Source organism: Leptopilina heterotoma, unplaced genomic scaffold (genome assembly GCF_015476425.1).
Source record: "Leptopilina heterotoma isolate Lh14 unplaced genomic scaffold, ASM1547642v1 Lhet_63, whole genome shotgun sequence".
NCBI classification, from domain to species: domain Eukaryota; kingdom Metazoa; phylum Arthropoda; class Insecta; order Hymenoptera; family Figitidae; genus Leptopilina; species Leptopilina heterotoma.
Window position 1 is genome coordinate 3,243,878 of NW_025111149.1, and position 20,081 is coordinate 3,263,958.

Consider the following 20,081-nt stretch of genomic DNA (forward strand, 5'->3'; position numbering starts at 1 on the left):
GCATTTATTCTTAAACATTTTTTTTTTAAATTCGCCGAAAGAATTCAATTATTTTTAAAAATTTTGATAAAATTCTTCATAAAAATTCAATTTTAAGAAATATTCAATTATTTAATAAATTATTTATTTTTGTATTTAAATAATTGAATTCTCGAAAAATTTTCTAATAAAAATTGATTAAAAAATTAATTTCACTTCAAATTAAAAATTTTAATGGAAGCAATTATACCGTGAATTTTTAGAAATAATTGAAATTTGAAAAGGTTTCAATTTAAAATCTTTGAAAATTTGAATTTATAGTTACAATATTCTTATATTAGGTATAAAATAATGATTTTATCACTCTGTCATATTAAATTTATCATAAAACACGAAGAAAGCGATCACCCCGAGTCTTCGACTTGGAGTGGTCGGTTTCTTCGTGTTTTATAATAATATTCTCATACCCAGGCGGAAATTTCCAACCGGCGCGGATCCTAGCCCGTACTGACGCCGGTGTAACTGTACTGGCTCGGAACCGCCTGCCAACCGAATGTGAACGGGCATTCTACCGAATAGTGACTAGGCCAGGAGCGCGCTGGCAACCGGCTCGGAACTGGCATTCTACCGCCCGCTGACCGGCCGGGAGAAGCCGTTCCGTGTATAATTCAACCGGCTGGGACCTGGCACTCTACCGACCGTGGATTTTTCATTCAATAGCCAGCCGAGCGCTGGCATTCTACCAACTAACAACCGGATCGGATCCAAATGATAATTTCAACAAATATCAATAAAAAAATAATAATTAATTGCAAAAGATAAATACTAATGACAATTCATTGACAGTTCACTTTACACATTTTTTTTATTTTTTTATACACTTAAACGCAATTTTTTATTACATACACATTTGAAAAATCCTAACGCTTGGAGGTACGAACCTACGCCTAACCGAATATTTACGCACCGAAATCTCGCACGCTAACCACTATGCTACGCTCGCATGGGACTCTCAAATCTTAAATACTCTCAAGTGTCACAAGCTGAAAAAAAACTTGTAGAATTACTACGCGTCAATGATACCGCTATATTTTTAATACTTTATTGAATGTATATTTAGGACTATTTCAATATTTCGTTAAAAAAGAAACTTGTTATATTTTTATTATTATATAATCCATATATTGAATAATTGTTTTTCAATATAATAATATTAAACGTAATAATATTAATAATTTTAATTAATATCTCAATAATAATAAATTTATTATTATTAAGATATTATTAATTAATTTTATATATTATTAATTAACATTAATATTATTGAGAATAAATAATAAATTATCAATATTAATATTAATATATCAATAACCATAAATTTATTATTATTGAGATATTAATTAAAATTATTAATATCATTACCTTCATTAATATTGTATTGAGAAACAATTATTCAATTATTATTGAGATATTATTAATTAATAATATATAATATTAATTAATAACGAATTTTTCTAATTATTTAATTTTTAAAAAAGTCTCAATAAATAATTACTTAATATATTGATTAGATTCATTTATTAATAATTATTTTCTAAAATAATGCAATTACTTGTAATAATTATTTAATTTATAATGTGACAATAAATGACGAGATCCGCAGTCGGATCCGCCCCAGTACCGAGCCAGTACAGACTCAACATATCCGTCATTCTTCCGACGCCGCAGAAGAATAAGATCCGCCGGCGGAAGAAATCCAGTACCGAGCCAGTACTGACAATAGTGGGAAGACGGTTCCGACAGTCGGAGCATAATCTGTACCGCGCCGGTTGCTTTTTCAGATCCGAATCGGTACAGACCGTCGGTACTTGCGGTCTGTACGGGCGCGGATCCCAGCCGGTTGTAAATTCCGACATTCGTCCGACTTTTCCGCCTGGGTAGTTTTGGCAAAACTGCACTTGCCAAAACTAGGTTTGGCTGTTTTTTCAGGCCATTGGCCGTTTTCGGCTTTTGAGCCTAACATTTATACTGAAATTGTAGTATTTTTATCCATTTTATAAATTTTTACTTACAAAAGTGTCCATTTATTGCAATCATTTATTTTTTTCGGGATCTTGTCAATTCGGTATAATGGTTTTCGGGAAAACGAGCTTGCGGTAAAATGGTCATTCAGTAAATTTTTTATTCGGTAAAATGGTCGGGAACCAGTTTTTAGTCATACAGTGACTTTAGTTCTCGTATTGTTAGTAAAATATTAAAGTTGATTTTTGTCAATCAATTTTTTTTACATGTTTTTGATTACAATTACAGTCAAATAAAATCTAGTCAACTTTTTGTAATTTCTAGTTCAGTAGAAAAACGTATTTTTAGTCAGACGTTTAATAATTTTGTAAAATTACCCGTTTTCATATTCGGGCAAAAATGATCTGAAAATCTATAAAATATTTGTTATTTTGTTGCAATAGTAAAAATAGTTATGTTAGTCAAACTGGCGATTTTAAATTTCTTATTGTTAGTGAATGGTAATAGTCAATTTTAGTCAGTCAGTTATTTTTTCATCGGAGTGTTGTCAATAACAGTCGGATAAATTCAGCCAATTTTTTGTAATTTCTAATTCGGCAATAGAAAAATTAATTTTTAGTTTTCTTCCAAGTAATTATTTAGTAGTAAATATTAATTTATGTCAAACGGATCAGTAGACAAAAATCTATAAATAGTTATAATTTTTCTATTATAGTTAGTAAAAGTCGATTTTAGTCAGACAGTTATTATTTCATATGGATTTATAACAAAAACAGTCATTTATTAATTTTTCTCTCATTACAGTTTCACTCATTTATTTTATTTTCTTATTCGAATATCGAAACTATAATAAATTGCCAAAGAATTAGAATAGAAACCGCTAAAGTCAGAGGAATATGACGAAGAGGCATTGTTCGCGAAAAAAAACCTTTTCGGGTGCGTCGAGGCGAGAATTCAAAATGATTCGACGCATATCGAATGAAAGAGAGAAAGAGCCGATCATGGCATTCACATTATTCCGATATTCTTATAGACTACGTCTTCAATTTTTTTTTCTCTACTCTCCCTTTTTTTCAAATCAGATTCCCTATTTTTTTCCTATTCATCGCTCGGTGATTTTTCACTTGTCAGAAGTCTGTCTATTTCCCAAAGAAATTTATTTTTTTGCATGAAAAAAATAATTGAAAAAAATGAAATTAAATAATTTTCAAAAAGTCAGATTTTTTAAAAGTATTTTATTAATATTGCCTGTAATTTTATCAAAATATGTGAATAAATTCTGTTTTATCAATTTTGTAAAAGGACATATATATCTATTGTATTAAAGGGAATGCAATCGAAAGTTTATTAAACGAGAAATTTTCGATTTTGACAGTTTGTTGATTTTAAATCAAATATATAATGTTTGTGATTATTATTTATATATCACTGTCACAGAGGATGTTCATTTCCGCCTTCTTCATTGGTAGAAATGACAGTTTTACCCGACATGCTGATGATATTAACTTGGAATATTAAATTCAACGCGTTTATTTTATTAGAAAATTCTGCTTTTAGGTATAATGTTTAACAACTGAAATATTGTATTTTATTTTTCATATTTTACATCGTTTACGCAGAAATATTTTTGCTCTCATCAATTTTTTTTCACAAAAATGAAATCAGACTACTCTTCAAAGTGAATTTTACAAATGAAGAGTTATAATTAAATGAGGAAAATAAATATTTAAAAATTGAAATTATGAAATAATTTATAATAATTTTTTCTTTTGAAATAAAAACAAAAAAATGGGGAATAATTCCGTTTTTAAGAACTTTAAAAGAGATTTTTTTTAAATAGACATTTCTGAAACGAGGGACTTTTCTGACTCACAAGGGAATTATCTACATATATGTATAATGACCGTTCACATGAATTTAATGACAATTTTTATAACATGACAATAAAAGAGGGTAACTTGCATTTTAAATTTTATTACAGAATGTTATACGTCGAAGTGCTTTTTTTAACGTTATTATTTTCTCTTTTGATAAATTTAATACCTGGTATACATATACCAAAGAAAAATTTTTATTTTATTTAAATTTTTCTCCTTTTTATATATTTTTTACGATTTTTTATTTATTTATACTTATTTTGTATTTATTTATTTCAATTTATTTATTTAATATAATAGTTCACTGAGAAAACACTACTTAATTCAACAAAAAAAAATAGAATACGGTATTTGTTAAAAATTATTTATAAAAATGATTACTACTGATTATTAAAAATTCAAAAATAAAAATATAGTCTGACTAAAGCGGACTTTCACTACTAATATTATCAAATTCTACGAAAATTTAACCAAAGTGTCTGTCATTAACTTTCTTTAACTTCTCAATTTGAAAGTAAATGAGTTTAAACTTTTTTCTGTTTTTTACAGATATAATATTTTATGATTAGGTATTATTTTACCTTCTGATTTGAAATAACTGTCTGATTAAAAAGAACTTACACTACTGCAAAAAGAAACTTACTCTGTCCGATTAAAATTACGTTTTACTACTTACTGACAATAGGGGAGAGTGGGGCAAGACGGGGTACCGGCCTTATTTAACAAACGAATTAACCAATCGCGATTATATTTTACATAATACTGCACCGAGACGATAGTTTCTTGTTTACAAAACCTAAAAGCCATGAGAACAAATCTTTTATCTGTTTTACTAAAAAAACTATTTTTGACGATTTTCTTGTCATTTTTTCACTTTTTTAGGATGTAACAAGGCATTTGTTACTGGGATAATAGCGGTTTGTCTGTGTCGGAAAAGTAAATGTGTTAGTTGGTATCTCTTTCTTAAATTTCCAAAGTTTATTTGTTTTTGGTTGCGGCTCACTGTATGTGATGAAAATAAGGCGTGGTGACGAGTTTCCACGATTGATAGCGACCAGGGCCGAATTTATTTACAGGTGATTTTCCGTCGTTTGAGGGACAAGGAAGGATTTATCAGATTTGCGTGACCTTAGGACAAGGACAGGAATACCGGCGTCTCAGCTGACAAATTCGTTACAAGCAGTTATGATATTATTTATTCATTCGTTTACCGGCGTGCTTTTAAGAATGTTCGTTTACGCGAAAGAGTGTAATTCTTTGGTGTTAATAAAGAGAGGTGTTGTTAAATTGTGTGTTTAATTGGGGTGTTGTTTAGTGTATTTGAACCTCTTCCACAGGGAATATTTCTTTTGGCGTCGTGGGTAATCGTTTCACATTTCTCTCTGTTTTCAACGTCTAAGCGTCAACGTCGTCTTGGCGGGAAAGTTCCACAACTTGAGTATGAATTGTCTTGGTGGTGTTGTGTTGTTTGGTTAGTCGAGTTGTTTGGGGTTAAATTGCAGGAAAGTGAACTAACGAACGGATTAGATGCTAATAATTAAATTATAATTTTTAATTAAAATATCCGGTCGCAAGGAGGTGTTTATTATTTATAATAATAACAGTTAATGAACTATATAAAATTTTTTATAACTGGCAAGAGTTACAGAAGAAGGAAGGCATATGTTTTTTTCTTTGTTGAATCGTAAATTGTAGTAATTAATCGTTTTATTCAATTTCGTAGGTGCGGGCAAGATGGGGTAGAGGAGAGTGGGGCAAGACGGGGTTCACAAATTAAAAAAAAAAGAGAAATAAGAGAAGTTAAGAAAACTACTAAAATCAAGACTGAATAAAATAAGAGTGACCAAAAAGAAAAAAGCTTGTCAGGTTAAATCATCAATTAGCGATGGTAAAGTGGAAAATACACCTTGTCTCTATTGTAATGGTTATTATTTAGACTCAAATGAAGGCTGGCCTGCTTTTTTTGTCTGCGGCCAATGGGCTCACTGCAGTTATGCATGAAGATGAAGATGCAACCTTTACTTGTGAAATTTGTCGACAGAAATAGGTTGTTTTTTGTTAGTACCCCATCTTACCCCTACGGGTACCCCATCTTACCCGCCGGTGGGGCAAGATGGGGAGATTTGCAATTTTTTCAATATTATTAATTATAAGCTTTTTTAAGAAACAAATGGCCTTTGTGCGCCTTTATTACTAAAGACTGATTCCCAAAGATGGTTATTAAATAAAATAATAAAATATGTATTCGATAATTTTCGTTTTTTTGCGCTTTAAACCTTAAGTACCTCGTCTTGCCCCACTCTCCCCTACAAGAATTAAAATCGCTGTCTGATTAAAAACAAAAAAGATTTGTTTGGTTGCAATTTCTTGAAAAATTTTATTATTTTATTATTTTATTATTTCTTACTATTTGTAAGTGTTTCTAATAAACAATTCTTTATAGTGAGAAACGAGTAATATAACGAGACTGTAAAATGAAAATTTTGAATAAAAATTTTATGATTCTTGAGAATCGTATAAGGAGTCGTGTTATCCTTATTGTCGTATTTTATCATTTTTCTATTATGATGTCAGTTTTATTTCCAACTTTTCTCATGATGAGACGGTTCTTTTCATACCGATTTAGAGAAACAATCATAATTTTTTATAATTTTTTAATATCGGAAAAATAAAAAACTTAGTAAAAATCCTTTTTGTGAATATCAATTTTTCAGTTTTTTTCATCTTCTAAACTTTAGTTTCATTTTTAAATGCATCAACTTTTTTATTGCCAAGATTTTAAATTATTCTTTCGTCTTTAATATAACGGACTATATATATAGTCTCACGTGAAAAAAAGAGAGAAAAATGAAAGTTGTGAGAAAAAATTGAAGAAAAGGAAGCAAATCGCTGGTCTTTTGGATGATTAGGGTAATCTCCGTTACGGTGGCTGTAACTGCAGCGTATCTTTTGGATTTATTTCAGAATCTTTTTCTCTTCTTTTTTTTGGTGGGGTTTCATTCCATTCTCGAAGGTTTTTCCCGCGTGGTAAGTTCAAGTGGTCTTGCCGAGTACACTTGAAGCTTAAACTTATCCCTCCCACTGCTATTTGTGATTAATGTTCGGTAGAGTCGTTAGAATATCACCGAAACGATCTGTTTCGAATAAAATATTTAAATATTCTTTTGCTTCAAGAAAGAGTGATGCGCAATATTTTAAATTCTGCGAAAACTTTTTTCTTTTCAATAATTTATTCAAATTTTCCCTTTAGCAGAAGAAAAGTTATAGAACTTTTTCATTACGAATTTCATTTAGATATTCTCTTTTTTATGCACGCTATTAACTTCAAAGTATCAAATTGCAACGAATTGATATCAAAAATGTGGATCAAATAAAAAATTGATTTAAATTTTTGGCATTAATTTCACAGTAAAAAGAAAATCTTATTTTAAGGCACGAAAGCTGCCTTAAATTAAGATGCAACATTTTTAAGACAGTCAATGTTGAATTTACGCACGTTTTTCGTAGCCTTTAACATTATACCAGACAGTGTTGAATTTAAGGCAGCTCTTAAATTAAGATTTACTTTTTACTGTGTTGATCCACTTTAGTATCAATTTAATACTTTCAAGAAAACTGTGCACTAAAAGAATAATAAAGTTCAGATAATAATTACTTTTTACAAGACTTTTAGCTTCAAAGAATCAAATTTCAACGAATTGATAATTTGATACCAAAAATGTGGATGAAACCTAAAATTGGTCCACATTTTTGTCATCAATTTGATTTACTTTAGTATTAATTTGATACTTTCGAGAAAACTGTAAAAAAGAAATATTTAAATCATACAAAGTGGTTCTGACAGTTTTGAATCAAATTTTTTTAAAGTCTAAAAATGTTAAGATGTTTTTATATTTCAATATTTAAAACGATTGAAAAGAAATTCGTTTAAAAAAAGATGCTAAATCTTCCTCTTCGTCAAATTTTTGGAATTTTTATTTAATAATTTTCAGCAAAAATCATCTTTATAATTGACAACCAAGACGTGAATTTAGAATTTAAATTAGAATTCCAGATTAGTTTGTACATGAAAAGCGCGGGCATTTATAATTTATATTAGTCTTTTAAACTTTACATTAGAGTTTTACTTTGAAAAATGGCAAATTAAAAAATCTCCTCAAGCAGAAGGCAATTAAATATTAATACTTGATGGTATAATAAAGTTCAAAAGATGTATTTCTAACTCTAATGATTTCATAATTTCTAATAAATCATATATTTAAATACAAGTTTCTCCCCTGATACTCATTTTAATAATAAATTTATGAACGAATAATTTTGTCCAATATTTTCGCTTTTCACTGTTATAAATAATTTTCCTCACTGATAAAAAGAAAAAAGGAAAGAGAAATTAACAGCGATGCATCTCAAACAAAAATATTTATACTACTGGTAAATTAAAAATTACTGTTTGACTAAAAACGATTTTTACTACTTACTGACAATGAGAGAGTTGATCGCTGTCTGACTAATGTGTACTTTCACTACTTAAATTTACTTTTTATTACAGTTTTCATATATTCAAAAAGAAAAATGCCATAAATGCTGCTTTTTTCCAATTTAATCATAAAAAGAATCATGTTACTCCCGGTCTGACTGAAACTGACTTTTACCACTAATTAAAAAATTGCATACATGACTTTAGTTTTAGAAATAAAAAAACAACTCTGTTGGATTACTATTGACTTTTACAACTGCTATTAAATATAAATAACTCTGTCTGACTAAAATCGAATTTTACTACTAATAGAAAAATTACAACTATTTATAAATTTTTGACTACTGATCCGCCTGACTTGTAGTAACATTTACTACTACCTGGCTACTAGGAAGAAAAAACTAAAAATACATTTTTCTATTCACATATTAGAAATTACAAAAATTGGCTATAATTTATCCGACTGTTATTGGTAACATTATAGAAAAAGATAAGAGTGTAGTAATCTCCTTTGCAAGGAAAATCACATTTTTTGTATATAGTTATACTGTAGGTTCAAGTGAATTGAATAGAGTGACTCAGGTTCGAGATTTGGGGGTATTGATTGGTAAAGATCTCAATTATAATGAACATATCTCCGAAGTTATCTCTAAATCTTTGAGATCTCTGGGATTTGTAATGAGAAATGCATCTGCTTTTCATAATCTATCAGCGTTAAAAACTCTGTATTTTTCATTGATCAGATCAATAATAGAGTGAGGGAGACCGAGGAGGAAAGTAACAGAGGAGAAAAGTAACAACGCTTATATATCTTTTAAACAAATTAGCCGATATATAAAATTAAAATTTTTTTTTAATCAGTAGAGCCCCCTACAACTTCTCCATAGTGTGCAAGAGAATTTCCGGTTAGGTTAGGTCCGCTAGTGATATGACGTTACAAAAATACGTCAAAAGTAAGTTTTCGTTTAAATTTTCAAAACCTCATATTTTTTTAATTACACAGTTTTATCTTTTATAAAATGTGCATTTCGTTTTTTTGTAGCTTAATTATCTGTCTTTAAGTTGTAACAGTGTATTTTTAAATTACGTGTAATACTTTTGTGTAATTTTAACTTTTTTGTTGAAAAAGAGAGTGAGGAGGAAAGTAATAACACGTTGTTACTTTCCTCCTCGTTTCAATATTGTGCATACTTTATGAAATGAGTGAAGTAAATCATATTTAAAGTTACAGATTAAATTTTGTTCGTGAATATAATGCATTATAAGTACACGGAGAAACTTTCTTTCGTAATGATTACAATAGTCTATATTACAGCTCGGATATGTGACCACTTTTTGTAATGATTACGAAAACTATGTAATTTATTAAGAATTTAGTAGTAGCGACTACTATAGTTACTTTAATGAATCCAAACACTGTACTAATCGTGTTGAAATTTATTTTTTGGAATCATTAATAGTTTAGATGTTTAGATGATACAGACTGTAGTAGCCTTTACAACAGGACTATTGTAAAATAAGGTGACCGCGGCTGCCTTGCCTTCTTATTTTACTATAGTTCTTCGTAAAGACTACTATTGCTATATTTCTGATTACAAATGACTGTTGTAAAGTTAAAAAAGAAAATTTTCAACTAAAATAACATTTTTTTGTAATTCATGACTTGCGTAAAGTACGTAAGTTACCTAATTAGTGCAATTTACAATAATTCGTCCATTACGTAACTTATATTTTTACGTATCATACATTATTTACGCAACTCATATTTTACGTAACTTACGTAACTTGCGTAAGTTAACTTACTTATTTGTGCAACTTACTTTTGTTATTTACGTAACTTGCGTAAGTTATGTAACTTACGTAAGTTGTGTAAATTATATAACAATTTATACAGGCAAGAAATCTTGCCTGTATAAAACTTCGGTGCGTGTGTTAGAAAAAAAATTTTCACTATGGAAATGTAATAAAACATAGACCTTACAATATTAAAGACTAACAATGAACAATAATTGTATTAATTATTGAGAACGAAGTGATTTTTTTACATTTAAAGTGTATAAGTCTTTCTCGCAAGCGGTGAACTTTCATAGCAGTTAGTATATAAGGAAGTTTAAGTCATGTATAAATATGTGTAAGTAGCGATCGTTATTATGTTATGCGTTTAGTATTTAAGTTAGATTTATGTACTTAGGGTTTAGTGAAATTGTCTAGTTTAATAATATAATTAATCTTGAAGTGGGTAGTCTTGAAAGAGTGAAATTGATGTGCAATACATGATTAGAAGTCATGAATTACAAAAAAATTTTATTTTAGTTGAAAATTTTCTTTTTTAACTTTACAACAGTCATTTGTAATCAGAAATATAGCAATAGTAGTCTTTACGAAGAACTATAGTAAAATAAGAAGGCAAGGTAGCCGCGGTCACCTTATTTTACAATAGTCCTGTCGTAAAGGCTACTACAGTCTGTATCACTGATTTCCTTAGACCGCTACAAATGTGAACAGTATCCAAGATTTCCTTTTAACGTAGACTATTGTAATCAGTCACATAGACTTTGTGCTCACTTACATTTAGTTCGTATTTACTTCAAATAAATTTTTAATGAGTACGTTCGACTTACAGAATTGTTACAACGAAGCTACTTTAGGCATTACGAAAAGTGGTCACATATCCGAGCAGTACTGTTCGACTATTGTAATCATTAACAGAAAATTTTTCTCCGTGTAAATGGTAAAAAAGAAAACCACTATATCAATCAAATTTAAAATGAAAAACAACTTTATTTTTAAAACATTAAAATTTGATAAAGTAAAATGAAAATAATAAAAATTAATTCAAAAAACTTTAAAAAAAAAAAAATTTTTTTAAACTTTTTCCTATTATAAACAAAAAAAGAAGAAAAATAAACTGATAACTTCCTATATCGTTATATAGAAAGTTTTTAATAAATTAATTAGTATTTATGATAAGTGTGGTTTGTATGTTTTGAACTAAAATTCAATTGGAATACTTGTTTATAATAAAATTAGTAATATATTATTTTATTAATATTTATTTATGTAATCTATTTTAAGTTTATTGTTTAATTGTTTTCAGTTAAATATTATTTTTTATTTGTTTATACACCCGTCTTAAGCCTACAATCTTGGCTATACAAGTGTTTTTATAACCGTAGAACATTTCTTACAAACATTTCTTAATACTAAATTTTTGCGCCTACAAAGCGACTTGAAAATTACACTGCAAAAACTTGTATCTCACTCGTGTCTTAAAATGAGTTGCTTTAAGTGTTTAAACCATTGAGATACAAAATCTGTTTTATATTGAGACATTTAATTTCATCTCGTGTCTCATTTTAAGACATTAAAGGTAACTCAATGCGTATAAGACACGTATAACGTCTTCTTAGTGTGAGACGGATACTCGAAACACATTTCGTGTCTCAAAATGCATTGCTAAATGTGTAAGACACTTTGAAACGTCTTAAAATGAGACACATATCTGTTTCAAATATGTGGACTAAGACATCTTATGTGTTTCAAATATGGGACAAAACGTCTCAAAATGAAACACTTGTTTTTGCAGTGTAGGAGTACTCGCATTTGTCTGGACCACCCGTCTAATGGGTTTTCTCGCCAGTGGAGAGGGAAATTGTAGAAAACCTCTCCGAGTACAACCGGTTTATCGACAGTCGAATTCTAATGGTGTGTACCGGACAATAATCGACGGTGTACATCATTATACTTCGACGTCAAAACCTCCCGCTCAGATTATCTCACGTGCCGGAAAAATCCCAGGCTAATGGGCGCGAACCAAGAACCCTTTGGTCCGCCCACCGAGCCAGGCATTATCCGACCGAGCCAATCTGTCGGTAGTTGAATATTTCTTGCTTCCAGAAAAACAAGTTTTAACTAATTTTTTTGTATTATATAATTTAAAAATATTTTTAATTTACTTGTAAACTTCCGTACCTATTAAAATTAAAAAGTAGTAATACAATATATTTTACTACTAAACAGATTAAAATTTTTATGAGTGTTTTAATGCAATCTGCTCGGTAAGCATAATGTGGTAAAATTTTGTTTAAAATTACATGAAGGTAAAAAAACTTTACTCAAACTGAAAGGATTTTTATAAAATTTATTTTATAAAAAAATTATATTGTAATTTATATAGTATAAAATAAATTTTCTAAAAATCCTTTCAGTTTGAGGATTTTGTAAAATTTTATTTATAAAAAGATAATATTGTAATATAAATTTTTTAAAAGTTCTTTCAGTTTGAGTAAAATTTTTTTTTTACTTTCTTTTGAACAAAATTTTACCACATTATGCTTACCGAGGAAATTGCCTTAAAACCCTCATAAAAAATTTTAGTCTGTTTAGTAGTAAAATATATTGTATTACTACTTTTTATTTTTAATAGGTACGAAAGTTTACAAGTAAATATATAAAATTATAGAATTAAAAAAAATCAGTGTAATATTCTTGATTCAAGAGGAATTTTCCTCTCAAAAGAAGAATATTTTTTTTCAGTGAATAAACTTAAAATAGAAATTATAAATAAATAATATAAATAAAATAATGTATTACTATTTTTATTATAAACAAGTATTCCAATTGAATTTTAGATCAAAACATACAAACCAAATTTGAAAAAAATTATGAAAGAAAACCTCCCAAAAAACAAGTTAAAGCGTGCAAAGCGGGGCACACGACATTCGTCAGACGCGGGAGCCCACATCACGGAGCTTGCGCGCGCTTACAAAAAAAATCATAATTAATAAAATATTTGCTTGAAACAATTTTTTCATTTTGATATGCAATCCTTAATAAATTCTCTTAAAGTTCTTATTTATAAAATTGAATATGGTTATCCAGAACACGTTTTATTTTTAATTTGTTTAAAATAAATAATTTTTTTTAATAACAAATTAAGAGCTTCGATGGAGTAAACATTATTTTTATAAAGTTTGGAATTTCATAGTTAATTTGCAAAAAGAATCATCAAGTTTCGTCAATTTTTGTCAAAGTTATGCATTTTTTAAAAATGTTATACATAAAATTTCAATTGTTTATAAAAAATAAACAATTGAATATTTTTTAATAAAATTTACAGGTTATTCGTTACTCTAATAGAATTTTCTTTTTGCACATTTACACTGATAAATTTCAACTTTTGAAAATTTAAGGTCCACTTGAGAAAATCTAACCCGGTAAATTTGATGAAAATAGTAGATATTGAACAATATTTAATTTTTGCAGAGAATATTATTACTTTTGAAAATAATTGTATTTTATTACTTTAGAAAATAATTGAATTCGTGTGATAAATATTGTTAATTATGAAAATAATTAAAAATTTTTAATGAATTTTAATAAAATTTTTGAAAATAATGGAATTTTGTCGAAGAATTTTGCTATTTATTTATAAAGATAATTGAAATGTTGAGAATGTTTTTTAGATTTTTTAAAAATAATTGAATTTCGGAGAAGAATTTTATTATTTATAAGGATAATTGAAATTTTGACGAGAATTTAAAAAAAATTTTGAACATAATTGAATTTTTGCGAAGAATTTTATTACTTTTAAAAATAATTAAATTTCTGCAATCATTTGTAATTTCTCTAAAATTCTCTAAATTATATTGTATAATTCACGAACTTTTTATCCTTTTTGAATGAAATTACGGACATTACGGACCTTTTTTAAAAAAAACGGACTTTTACGGACTTGAAGCAAAGTTACGGACTTTTTCAGGATTTACGGACCTACTTCGAGCCCTGTTTTTATATAAATTATTTAACGAATTATTTAATTGTCAGTCACTTATATCACTAATAAATTTACGTGTGCCATGAAGACCTTCTAGGTATTTTTCTTTATTCTCTGTTTCATTTCATAGAACGAATTATGGAAATCAGTTTTTGATAACCAGGCTTAGTAGCCTGGTTTATAATGATGACTGATGTTATATATAGTTGTACATAGTAGCCTGATGTTTATAATGATATTGATTTTTTTGATCATAACTCTACGAGATTTCACACGCTTTTGCGTCAGCTTATGTTTTTAGAGATATGTAATTCACTATTTTTAAGTTCAGACACTTATGTTTCATTTTTGATAATATTTAGTAATTTTGCTTAGTGCAATAAAATTAGTATTAAGAGTACTTTGTAAGAAAGTGCATAGTCCCGTTTACTATTTAAATAAATAAATAAAAAAACATTATGAAGAAAAAATAACTGACCGACTAAAATCGACTTTTACAATTTACTAACAAAAGGAGATTTAAAATCGCCAGTTTGACTAAAAACTATTTTTACTATTGCAACAAAACAACAAATCTTTTATAGATTTTCAGATCATTTTTGTTCGAATATCAAGAAGGGTAATTTGGCAAAATTATTAAACGTCTGACCAAAAATACGTTTTTCTTCTGAATTAGAAATTACAAAAAATTGACTAGATTTTGTTTGACTGTAATTGTTGTCAAAACCATGTAAAAAAATTGTCTGACTAAAATCAACTTTAATCTTTTACTAACAATATGAGAATTAAAGTCGCAGTCTGACTAAAAACTACTATTACTACTGCAACTTAAAATTATAATTTTTTCTTAGATTTTTTTGGTAAAAACTATTGCAAAACGTATTTAAAGTTAAAGAAGTTATTTTTTATTGCTTGAAAGCAAACACAGAATATAAAACAAATGTAAAAACAAAACTAAAAGAGCGAATGTGTGTTTTAAACATTGCTGGTATCATCAGTTGAGGTCGATGATGGAATCACTGGTCGTTTTTTGCGACTTGTCGGTACCAACACTCTTTTACAATTTCCAACCATCTATGAACTCTAAAAACCAAGTTAGGTGTTAAAAAACAAAATAAATTACGAAAAACTTACGTTTTGACAACACACTTTAACAATTCGGAAGAAATAATTGTGTTCCTTATATACCCGCCGTTTGTGAATTTTGGTTTTTGTCTCGTAAATCTTACTGTAAATACAAAATAAACGTATTTATTACTTAGTGAACCCAATAAAGTTTCCCATAAGAAATCCCATTAATAAAAAACAATCACTTTGAGAAGTTAAAAATGAAACAACTTACATCAGCAATCAAATGTTTTCCACGTTTGAAACTTCACTAAAACACATTAAATCACTTACAAGCTACTATTGTTCACAAAATAATTAATAATCACAATTATTGCATTGAAAAGTGTTGCCAGTTACCGCAGCAACAATTTTTCAAAAGCAAGTAACACAATTTATTGATAAATGGCGCCCATAGCATCAACTCCACCCGAAACCAGAATTTTGTTCTTAATAGCCCCAGTTTACGGTACTGAAATTATTGGTTCAAATATAGGGGAGAGTGGGGCAAACCAGACCCCCTAACGGTTTTTCGACTCTTGTGACTAAACGAATCAACCGATTTAATTTTTCGATGGCTTGTTTGAAAGATCATTTAATTGCGCAACTTTTTCCCAGAGACACCTATACTTTATCTTTTATTGTTTAGTTGCTGCGTTAACTTTAAAAATTTTTGCAAACGGTCCCGTTTGCCCCACCCCTGGGGTAAACCGGACCCCCCATGGGCAAACCGGACCGTTTGGTTTTTTATTTATAATATTGCATTTACATAATCTACAATAATAAAAAACATAAAGAATCATGTAAACAATGGTTGTAGTAATGAAAATAATAATACGGGATTGAATTTTAATTAAATAAATATTTTTTTTAATAAAAAAATAAAAATGTTTGTCATTATCAGAGAAACAATATTAAAGGGTCCAATTATCATTGGAAGACAATTGTTTTTCATTGTAAGTAAATATTTTAATGAAAGAAACATTTTATTTAAAAATAATTTTTATGAAACTTTAATTCAATGGAAATATCCTATGGCCGGTTTGCCCCACCGAAAACGGTCCGGTTTGCCCCACAGGCCCATTTTGAGAATAAATGTTTGTCAAAAAGAAACGCTTTGCAAATTCATCAAAGTTTTTGGTGGTAAATATTCCCGAGGTGTGTTCCTTCAAAACCTAAGACCTAATATTTGGAAACATTACACGATTTCCTCAGAACTTCCAAGAAAATATTCGTAAAAGTGTAGAAAAAAAACTGAAAAAAAAACTTTTGCTCCCTTCGTTGCACAAAGGCAAGCTAAAACTGTCAGATTGAAAAAATAAGGTATACTAAACATGGTTGTTTTAAATTTGTAAACAACACTTTTTCCAATTTCGCCATTTCGGAAATATTGAGAGGGGTCCGGTTGACCCACCGGTCCGGTTTGCCCCACTCTCCCCTACAATTTATTTGATTTATATCAAACTTTTTTTATTCAAATAAATATTGCTTTGAAGATAGACAAGTAATGCTTCTTCCTATAATTATTTTTTCTTAATGAAACTAATTTTTTGCTATTTAAATTAATTTTTTGTTACTTAATTACAGTGAAACCTCGATTATCCGAACCAAAAATCATTCTATCCGAACTTCTGTTATCCGAACTTTTTCTTGACCTTCCGAATCTTAACATGTATTTTCTCTATTTTTTTATCATTCATATTTTCGCGGGACATTTTTAGCATTTTTCAAAGCAAAATAACGAAATTTATGCCAAAAGAATCTTAAAAAATCATGAATTCTCTGTTTTATTAATTTATTATTATAAATTAATAAATATTTACATATACAATATACTTCTATACCTTTAAAAAATGTATTAAATTAAATATATATGGGGCAAAATTTCTCAAGTGTACCAATGTCAAAATTGCAAGTTGTTGGATCGGGCTAATATTTTCACAGTATTTAGTACTATGTATGAGTATTTCAACCACCAAGTATTATTTATTTATTTATTTATTTAATAACATAACGGGACATGCCCTTTTATTATGAAATTTTATAACAAATTGTAGAGGGGGGAGGGGGTTGAAGATTTTGGATAAGTATGAACAGTGAGTTTTCTCAAAAATCGTAGCTTCTATATAATAAAGCAAAAAAAATTTTGACCTATATGTTTTTGGTAGGCTTTTTCACGCTCTTTCAAATGGTGAAAATTTTTTTTTAAAAAATTTAAAATTTAACCCTTTTTTTAAAATTAAAAATTTTTCTGATTTTTTTTTCAAGGACCCTTTTTTTCTCTTTTTTTGTACCAAAAGAAAGCTTAAGATGTGTACTTTCAATAACTAAAACGAAAAAAATGACGTTTTTTTTGTTTTCGAATTATTAATTAATTAATTAATAAAAATTGAAATATTTTACAACAAAATAAAGTTAACGCAATTCTGAAGTTACTACTGTAAAGCAGTAGTAACAAAATCCGCATCCAACGAGTCCAATATGAAATATTTTTGATAAATTGACGTTTTATAAATAAATATTTATAAAAATTAATTAACAAATGAAGGGACCGTCCATAAATTACGTAAGGCATTTTTCTTACATTTTGACCCATGCACCCACGTCTGTAAGGCTCCGTAAGATTTTGAACCCCCCCCCCTATCTTACGTAAGTTTTTGCTTAGGTATTTTTTACGAGAATTTACTAGTAGCATTGCAAAAAATTGTTTAACTAATAAAATGAATTAATAAACAAATGTTTGGTGTTTAGTGTATAGTTCTGTATTTCTTAGAATATACTTAATTTATATAAAATTTATTAAACATATTTTCCTTTGGTCAAAATAATAAATATTAATGCAGAAATTTAGCTTAATAGCTTGAGAATTTCCGAAATTTATAGAGTAGTGTAAGTTCCCAACGGGAAGTTGACAATGGTAACGATTGGTTCAATAATGGGCCATGCTTGGTGCCCAATGATTTTTTCTTGGCAAAACAATTGGCAACCATCATTGGACCACCAATGGTTTAAACTTGGGATGATCACGCTACTGCCAATGATCGGTAGCCAAGCATCGGGCCAATATTAGTTGCCAAGGAATTGCCAAGGAAACAAAATCGATTTTCAAAAGCTTGATTTTTTATTGGCAGCCAACAAAAAACCAAGATTATTCCCTCACCGTATCTCACAGTGGAGGGATAACTGTGAATGTCTTTGCAAGAGTGGAGCAGGTACTTATAGAGCCAGTGTAACAGGTCACAAGCGAGAAGAAATCACTAACATGCACTCTGGCGGCGCTTGTCGGAACTGTTTTCTGGCGCGCATGCATATCCTGACATTATTGACACAGCGCTTGGCAACCAACGTTGCGCCACTTCCGACAAGCGCCGCCAGAGTGCATGCTAGTGATTTCTTCTCGCTTGTGACCTGTTACACTGGCTCTATAAGTACCTGCTCCTCTCTCGCAAAGACATTCACAGTTTTCCCTCCACTGTGAGATACGGTGAGGGAATTTATTATCAGTCTTTCACCTTTGTTTTACCAGAGGTGAAAAATTTAATTAATATGTTCTATTAATTTAAAAAAATATATATTTTTGAAAAATTTTTTTTTTTTTAAATAAATTTTTGAAAAATATATTTTAATTAATAATTAAAAAAAATCAATTTTCAAAATCTTGGTTTCTTGTTGGCTGCCAATAAAAAATCAAGCTTTTGAAAATCGATTTTGTTTCCTTGGCAATTCCTTGGCAACTAATATTGGCCCGATGCTTGGCTACCGATCATTGGCAGTAGCGTGATCATCCCAAGTTTAAACCATTGGTGGTCCAATGATGGTTGCCATTAATGTTCCAATAATGGAACGGAGTTCGCCAAGCATGGCCCATTATTGAACCAATCGTTCAATTGGGTTGTAAGAAAATATATCTTACGTAAGAAATTCGTTTAACCAGGTACCCACCCATGTAAGTTAACATCATGAAGGAGTATAAGGAGGAGTATGTATATGCATCTCTTTTGACTGTACTTAACTGCGTAAAATCGCCATGCACGCAAATTCGCATACCGGAAATTTGTTCACTGATATTAGCGCCCCTACAGGAGAGAATATATACCCTCCATGCTGTCCATGATAAAAGTTTTGTTTACGTAGTTTTTTGGTTATGTACCAAGTTGATAATAACAATAAAATAAAAGTAATATGTATTGTTTTATAAAAAATTGCATGTCAAGTTATAAAGCAAATAAAAATGCTTCTGAAAGAAGTGTTTTTTCAAAGCACCAAGAATGGTAAGTTTATTTAATATACTATTTTGTAAGGGTAAAAGTTTTTATACTATTACCAACAGACATTTATGAATTTAATGCAAAGAATTTTTGGTTGTTCATTTGGAGTCCTTTCTATTTATATAACATATAAAACAATTTAATTCTGTTGATTTATTTTACAATACAATACTCAGAGGATCCTCTAATCTTAAATATCAATCAGCTGTCAAAGATAAAAATACTTAAAATGTAAAATTGCACTTATTTCTCCCGTTTGGCGGCGCTGTTATCAGTGAACATGAGGCTATTACTTTTCGCGTGCCTGTCGATTTTACTGCAGAGAAGTACAGTCAATATCAGTCAATTTTCCCATTGGAGATATGTCTCCTTATACTCCTTCATGATTAACATAGAAAAATTGTCCACCCACCCCCCCACCCAAATGACCTTACGTAATTTATGGACGGCCCCGAATATCATTTATAAAAATAAAGATAAAGTGTTAGTTTTTTTCACACAAATGTTTATACAATTCTAATTTTAAAAAAATGTATTCCAGTTATTTGCAACAATTGTTTAAATAAAATATTCAT

At 28.9% G+C, this 20,081-nt stretch overlaps 1 protein-coding gene across 3 annotated transcripts in view; it reads right to left on the reverse strand.

Moving 5' to 3' along the window:
• LOC122509866 (cyclic nucleotide-gated cation channel alpha-3) overlaps positions 1-20,081 on the reverse strand; it is a 400,219-nt gene that overhangs the window by 44,398 nt on the left and 335,740 nt on the right. The gene's annotated exons all lie outside the window — the stretch shown is intronic.